Source organism: Calonectris borealis, chromosome 2 (genome assembly GCF_964195595.1).
Source record: "Calonectris borealis chromosome 2, bCalBor7.hap1.2, whole genome shotgun sequence".
Taxonomy (NCBI): Eukaryota; Metazoa; Chordata; class Aves; order Procellariiformes; family Procellariidae; genus Calonectris; species Calonectris borealis.
In genome coordinates, this window is record NC_134313.1 from 118,638,604 (window position 1) to 118,652,869 (window position 14,266).

Genomic DNA, 14,266 nt, shown 5'->3' on the forward strand with positions numbered 1-14,266 from the left:
TTTTCTGCCAGCAGGTAACAGGCTGTCAGCCGCTGGACTGTCTCCTCATGCCAAGGTTTCCTGGGCTGCTGCCATCAGAGAAGGCTACAGCTGAAGTGTCATGGAGGCAGTTCCACCCCAGCGGCGTCACTTTGTAATCCAGCTACAGAGCGCAGCGATGTGCCTGGGATACCTCTGCCTGGGGGTCATGGTACAGGACAACGCAAGGAGCCAGGGAGGGGTAAGGGCCTTGGATGTCGTCTGACCAAAACAAGAGTCATTTAATACATGCAGGTTCTGCCAGTCACCAGGCTGTAAAGCCACAATCTTTGGACTTTAGAAACACTCTTCTAGCACATAGCTAGGTAAGCTAGAGCTTGGTGTTTTCTGCTGTGTTTATAAGTTAGAAGAGAGTCCACAGGGTTTCCCACCTATAAAATCTGCACAAAACTGCAATCCAGCAATTTTGGATCATCAACTTTTCCTTCTCCTGCAAAACCAAAGAGATTATCCACCATTCCTTCCTGCTAAGGGTAAACCCCAGCTTTTGTTTTCTGGTGAGTAATGTCCTTGCGGTAGGAGCATTTCACGAAATGCTGCCAGCTGGCCCATGGAACATGGCTGGGCACTTGTTCCTGGGAAGGAGGACAGTGGGAATATGAGTTTATAAGCAGCTAGCAGAACCAACAAAACACACTTTCAGAGAGTTAAATGAGACGGATGTTAGCCAATCAGAAAAATAATTATGTAAATACATATAAAAAAAATATGATAAGATTTCAAGCAGACAAAATATGCCATTAATCCATCTGGTGACCTAAGAAACCCTTTCTACACAGATTTAGAAGAGGCACTGGTGGAATATCTCAAACAGACCTGACAATGACGCAAGGACCCAGTTTTGCAATCATTAAACAACCGTGTTAGTTGCTCTGGGGTATGCCTCTCAAAACCTGTGTAAGCTTTCAGAGAAAAGAACTCATAAACCTCTGAACTAAGGTGTAATTGTGCCACATCACAATACCATGAGAATGTCCTGTCACTCTGTGATTCATTACTCTTAAATGGAGTATGCTACTACATGTCCTCAGATAAACCAGTGGGCGTCATGGAAATGCACATAAAAAACAATCTTCAGGACACTCAATGGAATTAACAGTGTGGACTTCTTTACAGGATTAACACCACTTGTCCCCATCCATCAGAGCTGTAGAGAACTTCCCCTCTTCTCTTGCCAAACTCTCCTGTGTTGTGTATCAGCATTATGGTAGTAGTTTGATTCTAAATGATATTGAGGAAAACTGATATTATTAGGCATGAATATTACTGACACATGTGCAGTACTAGTATCACACTGTTCTGCCTTGCATAGCTCAGCACTGCCTCAGTATGAACCAAAGCCTGAGCAGTTCTAGCTGCATGATCATTCTGTTCCAGCAACGGGATGAAGGGACCAGTAATTATCCATGTCCTATTCTAATGCTCTTAAGTTTTCCTCTCTAATGCTTAGAGCTCCTCTTCCTGCCCATCAAAATGTCAGGACCCAGTAGAGATCCTCTACTTGCGAAGTAGGTGGGTCTCAGAAAGGAGACCTATGTCTTGAAAGAAGAAAGGCAGAATATGCCAGTAAGTTACTTTGCTAGTACCTGTTCTGAGGTGGAGAAGTTTTACCCATGGTGTTCCAATGCACATACCTCTCCCCATTGATTGTTCAGGGAAGGTAGACATTTTGCAAGACTGTTTCACTACGTCTAAAACACAGGCGCAAGCTGGGTGGACTGGATCTCATGCCCTTTACGTCAGGAAGGAAGCGATCAGCAGGTCTACCTGGTAAGTGTGCTGGTGTCAGCAAAGAGTAAATGGCACAAAGTATTAACAGCGCGTGTCTCACTGACTCCCAAGACACTGCTATAGTTATTGGCAAGAACAAAATCCCAATTTTCGTTGTGGAGAAAGAATGATTTCAGAACTTTCTAAGAGCTACAGAGAAAACAAATACCTACCAGCAAATTCTCACTGGGAATTGAAACCCCAGTTTCACACAGCAACCCTATCAGTCTTTGGCTTTAGTTTCTTTTTATGCTTTCATGTATAGCGGCCAGCAGACTTAGACCTACTTGTGGCAGTGACTGTTGTTTACTTACTTGTTACAGGGAAAGAAGTGATGCTGTTCAGGATGTGTGGAACTGCTGTGCATCCCAGGCAGCATTCTTGAACCTCCTGAACTGGTGTAGATTACATGAGCAGACCACCTCCAAAAGCACATAGAAAGTTTTTTTTTTAGCAGAGTTTTGGGGCCATCTGTAGGTGAACCTCTTGCTTTGGACTGATAGTGTTTCATATTGTAATCTCTTCATGTGCGAGTCAAAACAGGACTTACATCAGCGCCAGGTGACTGTGTATTGGAACAGTTGGCAGAGGTGAGTGCAAGGCATGTGGAGACTATCAAGGCTGTTGGTTAATATTGATCCACTGAGACTGAAAAAAGCAAGAGGTCCTCACAGTTCTGTCAGATGTGGCTGGTGACAGCAGCAGAGAGAACATCACAAGGCCTTCTGTGCTGTGGGGGTCTGTGCTGTGGAAGTGGTCTGGTCTGGTCTGTGCTCGACTGTACTACGAGCTTCTCAGATGTGTGCTCACTTTACACAACAAATGAAATGTGCTGTTGCAAGGGTCAAAATCAGAAACAGAAAGCTGCACTATGTCTCTAACAGGAACATAGCTTGTCGCTGGCTCTAAAACTACCAATATCATGATGGTATGTCAGAATCTGACTTTGCATGTCCTTTGAAGGAAGTTCAGACAACTAAATTAAAAAACGCATCCAACCAACTTTGGCTGAAGATTGGTCGAATCATCCAGATGCTGAAACAAATGAAATTTTTCTAAGGAAAATATGGGCAGTTTCGTAATATTGCTGGAAATTAGAAGCTCACAGATATGTTTTAAAACATTTAATTTCTGTCAATATGAACTCAGCTGGAAGTAATGCAGAAGTGGTGCAAGCACTACTTCGTTCACTGATGAGGAGGAAAGCTAGCAACAAACTCTCCCCCACCACAATAATTTCAGTAACGAAGAAATATCTGCTGCCCTGCAGCAAATCTCCAGCAGGTAGTGTGTGACATTTCTGGATTTAGCTGTAGTCCAGCATGCAGCTGTCTTTCTCTCAAGCACCTGATGACACCTGTTCTTTCATTAAAAAGGTAGTTAGGTTGAGCACAACCACTGTAGCAACTGGAAACCCAGCCACATAATCGCTTCTTTCTTTTGACTTGACTTCTGTTTTATCAAGTAGCTTTTCCTGTAATGTCACGAGAAAAAAAGTCTTCAGCGTTGTCACTCTAAGTGGAACATTAGTTTTATTGTGCTGAATGTTGTATGTGCATAGGCAATAGCTGTGACAGCATGAAGAGCACCACATTATGAAGCTTTCATAACAATGCAATTATTAACTCAAGTCATTCAGACATGTTTTCCAATAACCGCTCTGTATGTTTGATACTGTAATCATTTACGTTAAATGACTCAAAATGTGCCACCATTAGAAGCCTTTTTGACATAATTCTTTTCAAATCTGTTTAACAGAACTGTGGTACTTGGTAGTATCATGACATTTTTTGTTGGTTTAGTGCCATGAAAGACTCAAGTGGGATTCAAGTGGGATTACTCATCAGCACTGTCTTCCCTTCCTTCTTCACCATGCTCAGATGCGTCTGCCCACTTGTCAGCTTCTCAGAAAGCCTCTTACACACTGTCATATGTGTTTTCTCCTCAGCAGTAGCCTAGCCACCAAGCGACATTCTCGAACTTGTCTGGGTAGTTTTTGTGCTGCCTACATTTTAGTTCCTCTTCAAGAGCACCCAGGTCTGTCAAGTTCTTCACCATGAGCTGAGCTGGCCTCTGAACAGATTGCCTCTCGCTACCCCTCACAGATACCTGTCCGTTTCCTCAGACAAACGTGCCACTAAAAAACACCTGGAATTGAGAATATCCCTCATACCAGTGGAGCTACCGTAAACCAATTATGTCAGGTAATCTACTATTTGAAAAGCACACACTGAAAAAGAGTAGCAGTGCATAACATTTAACAGAGTGTTTTTAAAAATGATTAGAGAAGGTTACAAATTTTTTTTCCATTTGGCTGTAATGAATCACTCTGTGGTTGGTGTTACCTCTCCTTGTCTTTCCACTGCTTAAACTTCCCATTCTTCACCAAGTCACTCACTGCTGCTGTGGCCACCCAAAAGATATCTGTATAGTTTAAGCCAATCATCTTGAAGAGATGAGGGTACTTTCACCAGCAATCCATCCCTTTCAAAAATAGGTGTTTCAGATTAATAGGAGAATTAACAGATGAACTCACCAATCTGTCTTTATCACTACTCAGAGAGTCCAGATATCTGCCTTATTCTGTCTAGCTTCTGGAACCCAGTATGAGGAAAATACATGTACCTCTGGCAATACAAGGGAAATATTTTGCCCACCTAATCTCCATCCATACTTGGCTCTAACAACCAAACTGATAGGTCACCCCTCTGATGCTCCCAGATCAAACACCCAAGCTTTCTGCACTTCCCATTACACATGTTATTGTAAAGTGCCTAACTGATCTAATTTCCAGTGCTTTACAATTTAGTTTTCATGGCCTCATTAGACCTTCTTATATTATTTTGGAAATATTTACAGTAAGTGAGCCACACTGGGTAGTACAACGCTGATTAATTTGTGGGGAATGATCTGAGTTACCCGAGCTCTTTGAAAGGAGCTATGCAGAATTCATAACTGATATTAATCACATAACAGTGAAGCTGGTGGAGAGATGTAATTTAGTCTCAGGTTCCCCAATATTAATCACTAATGACAACACACAACAAGTTGCATAGCAGGTAGAGGCTGGGTATGCTTGAAACCATGCTAGTGACATCACTATATTTAAAAATAAAAGCAAACACCAAACCCAGGAAGATTAGAATCTGAGGTGGGTTGTAATTGAGCTGCTTCGTTGAGCTGCTTCAAGAACTTATTTCTTCCTTGCCCCATCTCTCCTTCAAAATGATAAGTTAATCATCTAGAAAAGTGCACAGCGAATTCTCATGTCTGCATCAGTCTTTCTGTCCTTCCTCATAGAAAGCTAGTCTCCCATTCATAATTTTAGATTAGTAAGCGATGTGTTTAGAATAGTAATCTTCACTTTACATAATCCTCTCTTTATATACTTTTGCTTTCAATTGGGAGCAAAAGCCAAGTTGATCATGCACAAGATACATACATAAATGTCAACTAACTCGGCTGTCTTCTTCCTCCACTTTTCAGTATTGCTGCAATAGACGATGTTTAAGTGCATCAGTGCTGACACTTATCCTATTAAAGCTCTGAGAATGCACATCAGTGGTACTGCAATATTATCGTTCTTTACATTTTTCCCTTCTGGCTGAACAGGCAATATGATTGATGACAGAAAGCCTGGTTATGCAGAAAGTAGTTACTAGTAAAAGAAGCATTTCAGTCACTCATGAATAAAAATTTAAATGAAAACCAGAACCTATAGTTAAAAACAGGCTATAGATCAATTTTCTTTAAAAAGCAAAACCTTCCTTTCAGTTATAACTTATCCTTTGACTTGAAACAAAACTTCAGAAGACAAGAAGTACGCATACATGAACTACAACTACCCAGCTTGAAATGCAGTGAGGCAGCATGGTTTCTAGAACCTGAAAGATATGAAAGGATGATAAAAATACAATCCAAACTCAAAAGAGAAAGAGAATCAAGAAGTGAGAAAAGCAAAATTTGACATACACACAGACTGAAAGAAAAAAAGACAGAAAGGGAGAAGAAATGTTTCCTCCACAAAAACAAAAGAGTGCCACTTTGTGGCATCTTTTTAAACAACATTTGAAAATAAGTTTCTTCTGTGACAGAAAAAGGAAGGGTGAGAAATGTATGGGTTTACACGGTAGCCACACTTTGTTATTTTATTTTGGTTTTATAGTTATTATTGAAATTACTGTGTTATCATTTGAAAGATTAATATATAGATTTCCCTAGCACACAGGAAAAAAAAAAAAAGATGATTATGAATTTCCTCAAGTCTTACTATTAAGACTATTTACTTTTTGACCTCAGCTGTCTTTTGTTTAAAGGGTAATTTCAATCTGGCCGTAGAAGGGAGTGACATCCACGAAGCAGGTATCAAACCGCTGTTGCATTGTCACGCACGACCTATAAATTTATGAGAGAGACCCGTTGCCAGTTCCTAGAGCTGCTGCCTGTGAGGTCTCCCGCTCCGACAGTCTCTCCCGATGCAGTCAATGCCACCTGCTGGCTCCCTGCTTCCAGTACAGGTTTCCATACTGCACTCGGCTCTGGGGAATAAGCTCAGGACATCCCACTCGGTTCAATAAATCCGGAAGTTAAGATTAGGATAAAACTGAAGCTCCAAAGAACCATTACTTTAAGGTAAAATTCGCCAATTCTGGCAATAGAGAGCCTGGCAGTAAAGATCAACACCACGGTGTAGTGGCAACTTGCAGGCGGGCTGGTTTTGCATTAAACCACTCTAACCAGTTGCACAAGCATTGTCTTAAACGTCCTAGTACAAAATTCATACTTTTGTAGGAAAATATGAGTACGACAGAAGGAAGCATCACAGAACACAAAAATCCAAGAGAAAGTCCCATTGCGGAGATTATTCCAAAGTATGTGTTAATTATATACCAAGTAATAAAGATTTTTAACAAAATGCCTGAGATGTATCTGAAGAATCCACCTAGATGGTGCAAACTGAAAAGAAAAAACCAGTTTATTCCTCCCTTTTTCCAGCTGGTTCTTATTTTAAGGACAAAACATCTCTAAAGAAAGAATCTGAGTGACTGCAAGAAAGGAGAAGCAGTGATAACTGCACCACTGCTCGGCTGTTTATATGATATCACGTCTGTCACTTCAGAACAGTAGGAGAAAGTAAGTGTGAAGTTTTAGTACAAACTCGTTACTGTTCTGTCAGCTGTCACCATTTCCTCTCTCCACTCCTCCACCATTCATATTTCTCTTCAGGATCCAGTTCTGCTGAGGTACTAAGATAATTTACAAGCAGCTCAGGATAGACTGTATCAATTTTTTAAAACTTCTGGAATGATTCATAACCACAAGACTTTGTTATTAACCACATCACGTAACTCCCTGGTCTTACTGTTTCCTACTTTTACGATAACAAAAAAAAGAGTACAAACACTGGGCAGGATGAACTGGGGCAGCAATAGGCCAAATATTTCATTTTATCCTATGATTTTTAAAAAATTTATTATATTTTTGTTTAGAAATTTTCATTATTCTGGATGGCATACATAGAAAAAATCTCCTCACCTTCCTTCCCACGGAAGAAGAACTCACAAAGCCAGGGTGTCCGATGCTGGGGAAGGACTCACTAGACTGTAAGTCACCATTTTGGTGAGATAGCGGTGGAAAGTTCACAGGTGCTGTTCCTGTCAGGGAATTGTGTTGAGATGTTTATGGGAGCCCTACATTAATTCATTTTCACAAATCAGTTTTTTCCAAAGGAAAAATAAAATCAGGAAAGAAGCTTCATACAATGGTCATCATACAAGTAGGTTTTGAACAGCAGGGGGAGAGGCAGATAAGAGGAGCAGCAACTATTTTATTTCTTCTTGTCAGACCCAGGCTTGTGTCTCCACTATCACGTAATTTTGAGGTGCACCATCCATATTCCACTCATGAGTGCTCATTTAAAGGACCTGGAACTGCCCCAAGACCACTGGGTTACCACGCAGAAGTGGCTCGGGATCAACAGAGCCTATCTGACTACACCCCCTTGCGTGGTCAAAATCAATTTTGGCACAAGAGGAACTTTTTTATATAATATGGTATTTAAAAACTCACCACATTGAGTTTTATGGAACATCAGGTAAACTTTCCTGCTTGTATAGTGGGACCTTTTGGGTGTACAATTTATTGTTAAATCTGAGAGCTTAACGCATGAGAACATGTGTACAGTATGAGTGTAAACATGAAGCCTCCCAGCATGATACAAGGATAATCACACAGAACTAAGAGAAGTAATTAGTAGTTGAAAACACAAAGATATTGAAATTTCTGAAAACAGTCAAGTATCAGTCCATGTAAAACAAACTTGGTAAAGCACTCTCATTCTTGCTATGCGGTAAATGAAGGCAGTGGAACTGATGAAAGGACTTTTTAACTGGAAAATCAACAGGAGTAAATTTGTCTTTCTGCCCTTCTATAATTTTCTGCTTTATTTCTTTACTGAGAATATATTCTTGTCTTCCTATTTATTCTCCATACTGGAAAAGTCTTACCTCCCATGCTAATGCCACAGGGAGGCCAACATTGGGCACATGTGAAGAGCATGGAAGCTGATCATCCTTGGCAGGATCTTCAAGAGATCCCTAACTCAAAGGGAATTATTGTCTTACCCCAGATTCTGGATGACAAATCAGTCTTACTACTTTTGAGCTGGTGCAGTGTCCCTACGAAAATCACGGTGAGAAGCATATTATGGCACAGTAATGGAGTCTGCTTCAGTGCTGTACTCCATTGCAGCTGAGAACTAATTCCCAGAGTTGCAAAAGCATCTTGAAACAGTGTTCAAACAGTGAATAAAATCTCAGATTGGCTTGAAACTATTTTGAGGAGCTCAGGCAGGTCTGAATATATACCAGAGACAAAAATTTACCATTTAAAGGATAAGAATATTGGGCAACATATCTCTAGGTGCAAAAGCTTTCTTGCTGTGATTGACACAACTCTCTTTGCTTAGCCCATCCACTGCTTAATCAATCTGATGCTTGTGAAACACTTCTAGGATATCTGCGTGACATTTCAGCACCAAGAAAAAGAGATGTTTTCCAAGCATGCCTTTAAGGGGTTTTAATGGTGATACGGCAGAACTTTGTGATGAACTTGCAGTGCTAATAAGCGCCATACCCATAAAGCTGCTCTCAAAAGACACCTTTACACCTTTGAAATGGACCTATGATTCACACATTGTGCAGCTGAATTGCTGCACGATGCTCCAGGCATCTCTAGCAATTCCGGCAACTATTGTGGCAGCAGATAATCAAAACATATCCACCTTCATTCTAAGACATAACAGGCTCATTTAATTGGTTTAGTTGCTTCATCTGTTAAAAATGACATTGATGAAAATCTCAATTACCCAAAAATGATTGATGGATAAAAATACAGAGAAAGCTTGCAAGTGGCACTAATCATAATGAATGTAATGGAATGCAAATGATTCTATTTCATTTATATAATAGGGTGTTCAAGATAATTACTTTTGACATATGATATGCATATACTTTGAAACGTGAACACATGTTTTCCGGGATGTTTGTTCTTAAAAGTATATGTATATTGACCCTACATTATGAAATTACAAATTATGCCTTTTCGGGATTTGTTAGCATTTGTTAGCAAGTTTATCCATTTTGTTTGCAAGAGACAATGTTGTGGCAGCTATTTTAAACTGTATACATTTGACTTCTCTAACCATTTCAAAGAACACACTTGTGAAACCTGCAGGATAAATGATTTCACTAAAGCAGTAATTTGTATTTCAACTCCAGCAAAGGACAAGGTGGAGGGAATGAAACAGATTCCTGCTTCCAAAATAAATTAAGTACAGATAACTTTCTTAATTCACCAATCTGGGAGTTTCAATGTTTGTGATATTCAATTCTATGTATTTTTAGAAGAGAACCCATTATTCATAAGTAACTTTAAAACCAAAAGCACACAGCAAGTTTACCTCGGGAATGTCTCAAAAGACCATTTAACAATTGCAACAACTGGTTATGCATCATTTTTTCCACAGCTTGCTGCCCAAAGTGTCAGCTTTTACCTTAATTTCTGAATTTGCAAACTCAACAAAAATGTCTCCATTTGGAAAAAAAAATTCCACAATGGCATTTTTTAAAAAAAGAAAATTAATGAAACAAAAGCATACTTTTATGTGATTTTGAAAAACAAATACCTAAGCCAAGACATGTAGTAAATCACAAACTAAAAATATAATGTACCCTTGAGTTACATGAGTTTATAACCATGTACATTTTTAAAATTCATCAAAAACAAACGAACAAACAAACAAACCATTTGTAAAAAATTATCCTGATCAATTTAATATGATGGAAAGCAGACCTCAAGACAAGAAATGAGTACTTCTGTTGTAATCTGTCCTCTGTCTACTCAAGAGATACAAATGACGTCCTTTGGATTGTTTTGAACAGTCAGATGAATCATCAGATTCTTTTTCAAGACATGTAGTTGATGCAATAAGTAAGCCTCCACCGGGCATGAAGAAAGTTAGTCCCTAAAGCAAACTGGAACCCATCAGTGACTTCTACAGATGGTGCACCCTGACTGTGACTGTCAGATTTTTATACAATACTGCAAAAAACTGCTCAAACCCCTTATTTTTTGCAAGGAAGATTACACAATTAACACACATGAATTAATAATAAATTGCTAATTAACAACTAAGAATTACAAAACCGATCAACAACAGGTTTGAAAGAATTAGTAGTATGTGCAGAGGAAGTCAAATTTCCAAAATACTGTTCCAAATTTCTACAGAAATGGTGGGGATTTTTGTGCCAGCTGATTAGATAAGCTGCTCTGCTGCAGTTGCTAAGGTCTCTATTGAATGACAGCACTGTTAAGATATGTTTCTTGCACACTGGTGAATCAGACAGTGAATGACTGATTTGGAGTTACCTCCTGTTTCTGGTCATGGATGGAAGTAAAAGATTGGCATTACCCCAAGCTCTACATTTAGTTTGTACATCCTATCTACCTTTCAGAAGCCAAGATTTTTCCCTGAAAAAGATTCAGGGAATACACAAACCTTTTTGATATCATGTCAAAATCCAGCTGACTGACAGAAAAAAAGGTGAAATTGTTGGTTACCAGATGAATAAGAAACCCAGAAAAGTGGGGGGAGAGGGGAGAAGAGGCAAAGGCTTCAAGATAAGCAATGGTGTTCCAGGAATGGTTTTTCTTTCAGTCACTGAAATTATTTCATGCCTAAATCTAGCTGCTTAACAGACTTCCTGGCTTTCTGAAACTGAGTGCAGATGAAGATGACTTATGCAGTGAGTTCTGTGTTTGTTCCACCAGCTAGAAGGGAAGAAAACAATCTGATTGATGGTAGGTGGTTTATTTTTCTCATGGCAGATGCCGTTTCCAGTATCTTGCAGATCATTCTCTTAGGTGCTTTTGTGCCATGTGGTAATGCATTTGTTGAGTAAATTTTCAATTTAGTGGGACTTTTTTTTCACTGGTAAAATAAATAATTTTGCTTTTGGATTGACAAAAGTGAGCTCTATGTAAAATGCAAACTTAGCTGTTCCTGCCAGTAATTCCACACTGACCTCCACATGTGGGGTCAGCTTTGGGGCCCCATGCAAAGATTTGGCACCGATCACTGCATGCCAAAGAACCACCTTCTGGGACCTCATCCTGGTGGAAAACAGCGCTGTGATAACTTGATGGCCCCTTGCTACCCCTGGTTCTTATTGGTCAGTGTGCAACTTGTTAGCGGACAATTCCAATAGACCACGCTGTCAAGGCTGACCAGTCTTTTGCTCATTGTAGCCTCTCCAACTGTGCAGTGTAATTCCTGTTTCCTTTTGGTGGTCTCTGCAAGGAGTCTGTCAAACTTTAACTGCAAGCCTCAGGGGCCATCAGGGAAGATTCATGGACACTGTCAGCAGCTATACGAACCATTCTGCTGCTGCCAGAGTAAAACACTCTCCAAAGGCATCCTCCTCTCACCCACAAACGTCTGTTTGTATGAGGTCTGAGTGCCACTTTATAGCAGATGCTGCTTACCCACTGTGATCCTGTGCCACATGGTCATTTGGCAGAAAGCAGAGACGACATGCTACTTCAGCTCATAGTATGCAGATATCCAGTGTCTCAGAGGAATACACATTTGGGCAAATAACTGGTACGACTGAACATAGGTATATCATTTAGGGAATTAGAGAATTCTGTGGTACGAATCCTTAGAATATTGATAAATGGGACCAGTTTTAAACTTTTTTCTTATTCCAAGCTTAGACTGTACATCATAACATGGGACATTTGGTACCTAACTCTGGTTCACACCACAAATTTTCATAACTTTGATAGCAAATCTAACAGACCAGGACTGGAGCCTTGTATGGTTAGCATAAGGCATACTAACACCTCTTTCTAGTGATTGCAGTAGAATTTTTTATGGGCCACTGGGTACAGAAATGCTTATATGTTATTACCAATTATGTTATATTAGTTTGCCTATATTTGAGTTCAAAACAAGCTATTGTTAATTAAATCCAGCTTCATGTGATTCCACTTTCATGGGTGCAGAAAGCCACTGCTTTGGCTACGTAACTGTGAAGGGATAAGCTCTGAGGCACAGGTTGGACAACAGTGTGGTGAACACCGTGTGTACTATCACAACCCTTCTAGCAAAATGACGTGGAGAACCTGGGACCTCCAACACCTGGATAGCCCTCCCAGGCCTACTGGCCTCCCAAGACCTAATGACAGAAAAGGAAATGAGGCCATCTGGTGCACTTAGTTCAGGCCTAGGTCTAGTTCACCACAGCACTCAAATAAATCACTGCACCAAACCATCAAAGCCTTATAGCCATCCTGCTCACATTTTTTAAAATTATTAGATTTGTCTTTCACCCTTGGCAGACCTTGTACATATAGCCTTTCTCAATGTGTAGACCTTTACCTGCACCTTCACTACCTGTGAACTGTTCTTAAGCGCTGCATGTGACAGATGGGCATTCCCTACGCAACCAGGCTTGTCTCTACAAATGAAGCCAGGCTGTTTTCCTTATTTTGTTATGTCTTGGTCTGTTTATGCCTTTTCCTCTGTGTCACTGAGGATGTGGTCTATTGTGGGTGCCAGAGTGTGGCAGAGCTTTGGAAGCCCCCTATGCAAAGGAAGGAGGAACAGGCTATGAAAGTTGTTGCCTCTGGGGTAGCATGGACCCACGCACAGTCTATGTGCCTGCCAAAGTCAATCATCTCAGCTGGCAGCTGTAACCACTTTATCATGCTTGCCACCCTGGTGCCAAGCATGATAGGGAGCCGAGGTCCCAGAGGGGACCACGTCTGGCTGCCAGCAGGCAAGCTCTGGCTGATGCTTTTTCATCTGCTGCCGTTGCCATAGGAGACTCTCAGTTGAGGAGGAGCTGTTGACTTTCCTCCCTTCCACCCTCCTGTCTGCTACAGCACATTCCCTGCCTCTGCATGTATTGGCTGACATCTACAGGCATCTGTCTCTAAACCTCCTCAGTATTAAGCCCTGCTCTCTCCCATGAGAAAAATTAAGGCATAAACCTCATTTTTCCTATTTCAGAGAAAACCTCAGGCCAGATCCTATTGTTGAGCAGGATGGTCTAGCAGGATGTCAGCATGTAAGAGAAGATCCCCTCACCTGGGTTGTTCTTGGAGGTTGGCACGATGCTTCTGGAGAATGGCACACAGCTGAAAGGGGAGCTGGAGACTGTGTACTAGGGATCCCCTCCTCCTGACCCAGGCCTCGGACCTGAAGACCTGCTGCAGACCAACACAGTGACTTTATATATGCCAAGCTGCAGTTGACGGAGATTTCAGCCCTGTGCTTTCCTGAACATCACGATTGTTTTCTTCAGTGTCTTGAGAAAACAGGACATGATACTCAGAACCCCTACTCCTGTGGTCCCCGAGGGGTCCCAGCTGGAGCTGAACTCCTCTCACTCTTCCCTCAGACCCTCTTTTGCTAGGAGAAAGGCAGCCATGCTCCCAGCCCCGCACCCTTCTTCAACTCAAGTTAAAAAAAGAAAGGAAAGGGTATTATATAGCATGTCATTGGGTATTATATAGCATGTCATTAGTACATCCAGTAGAACCTAGAGCATGGACTGAGGCTTGTTGAGACATTGCCAGAGTACCACGTCAAAGCGAGCACAGCCATGTCCATAATAGTAAACAGTAGTGGTCCCTAGCACCCCCTCACTCTCACACCGTGTGCAGGAGATGTTTAGGGAAAGTGCTGGCTGTCAGGGATAAATGGTTTCCTGAGACCATTCATCAAATTTACACATGATTCTAAGAGTTTAGAGGTTTATTAAGAAAGCCCGATGCCAGGGAATAATCATGCACGTGGTTCAATTTAGTAGTAAAAATGCAACAAAAGTATGATGATATAGAACTGATGCTGAACAGACATTACAAGGAAAACAAGAAAATCTGAGAGCTT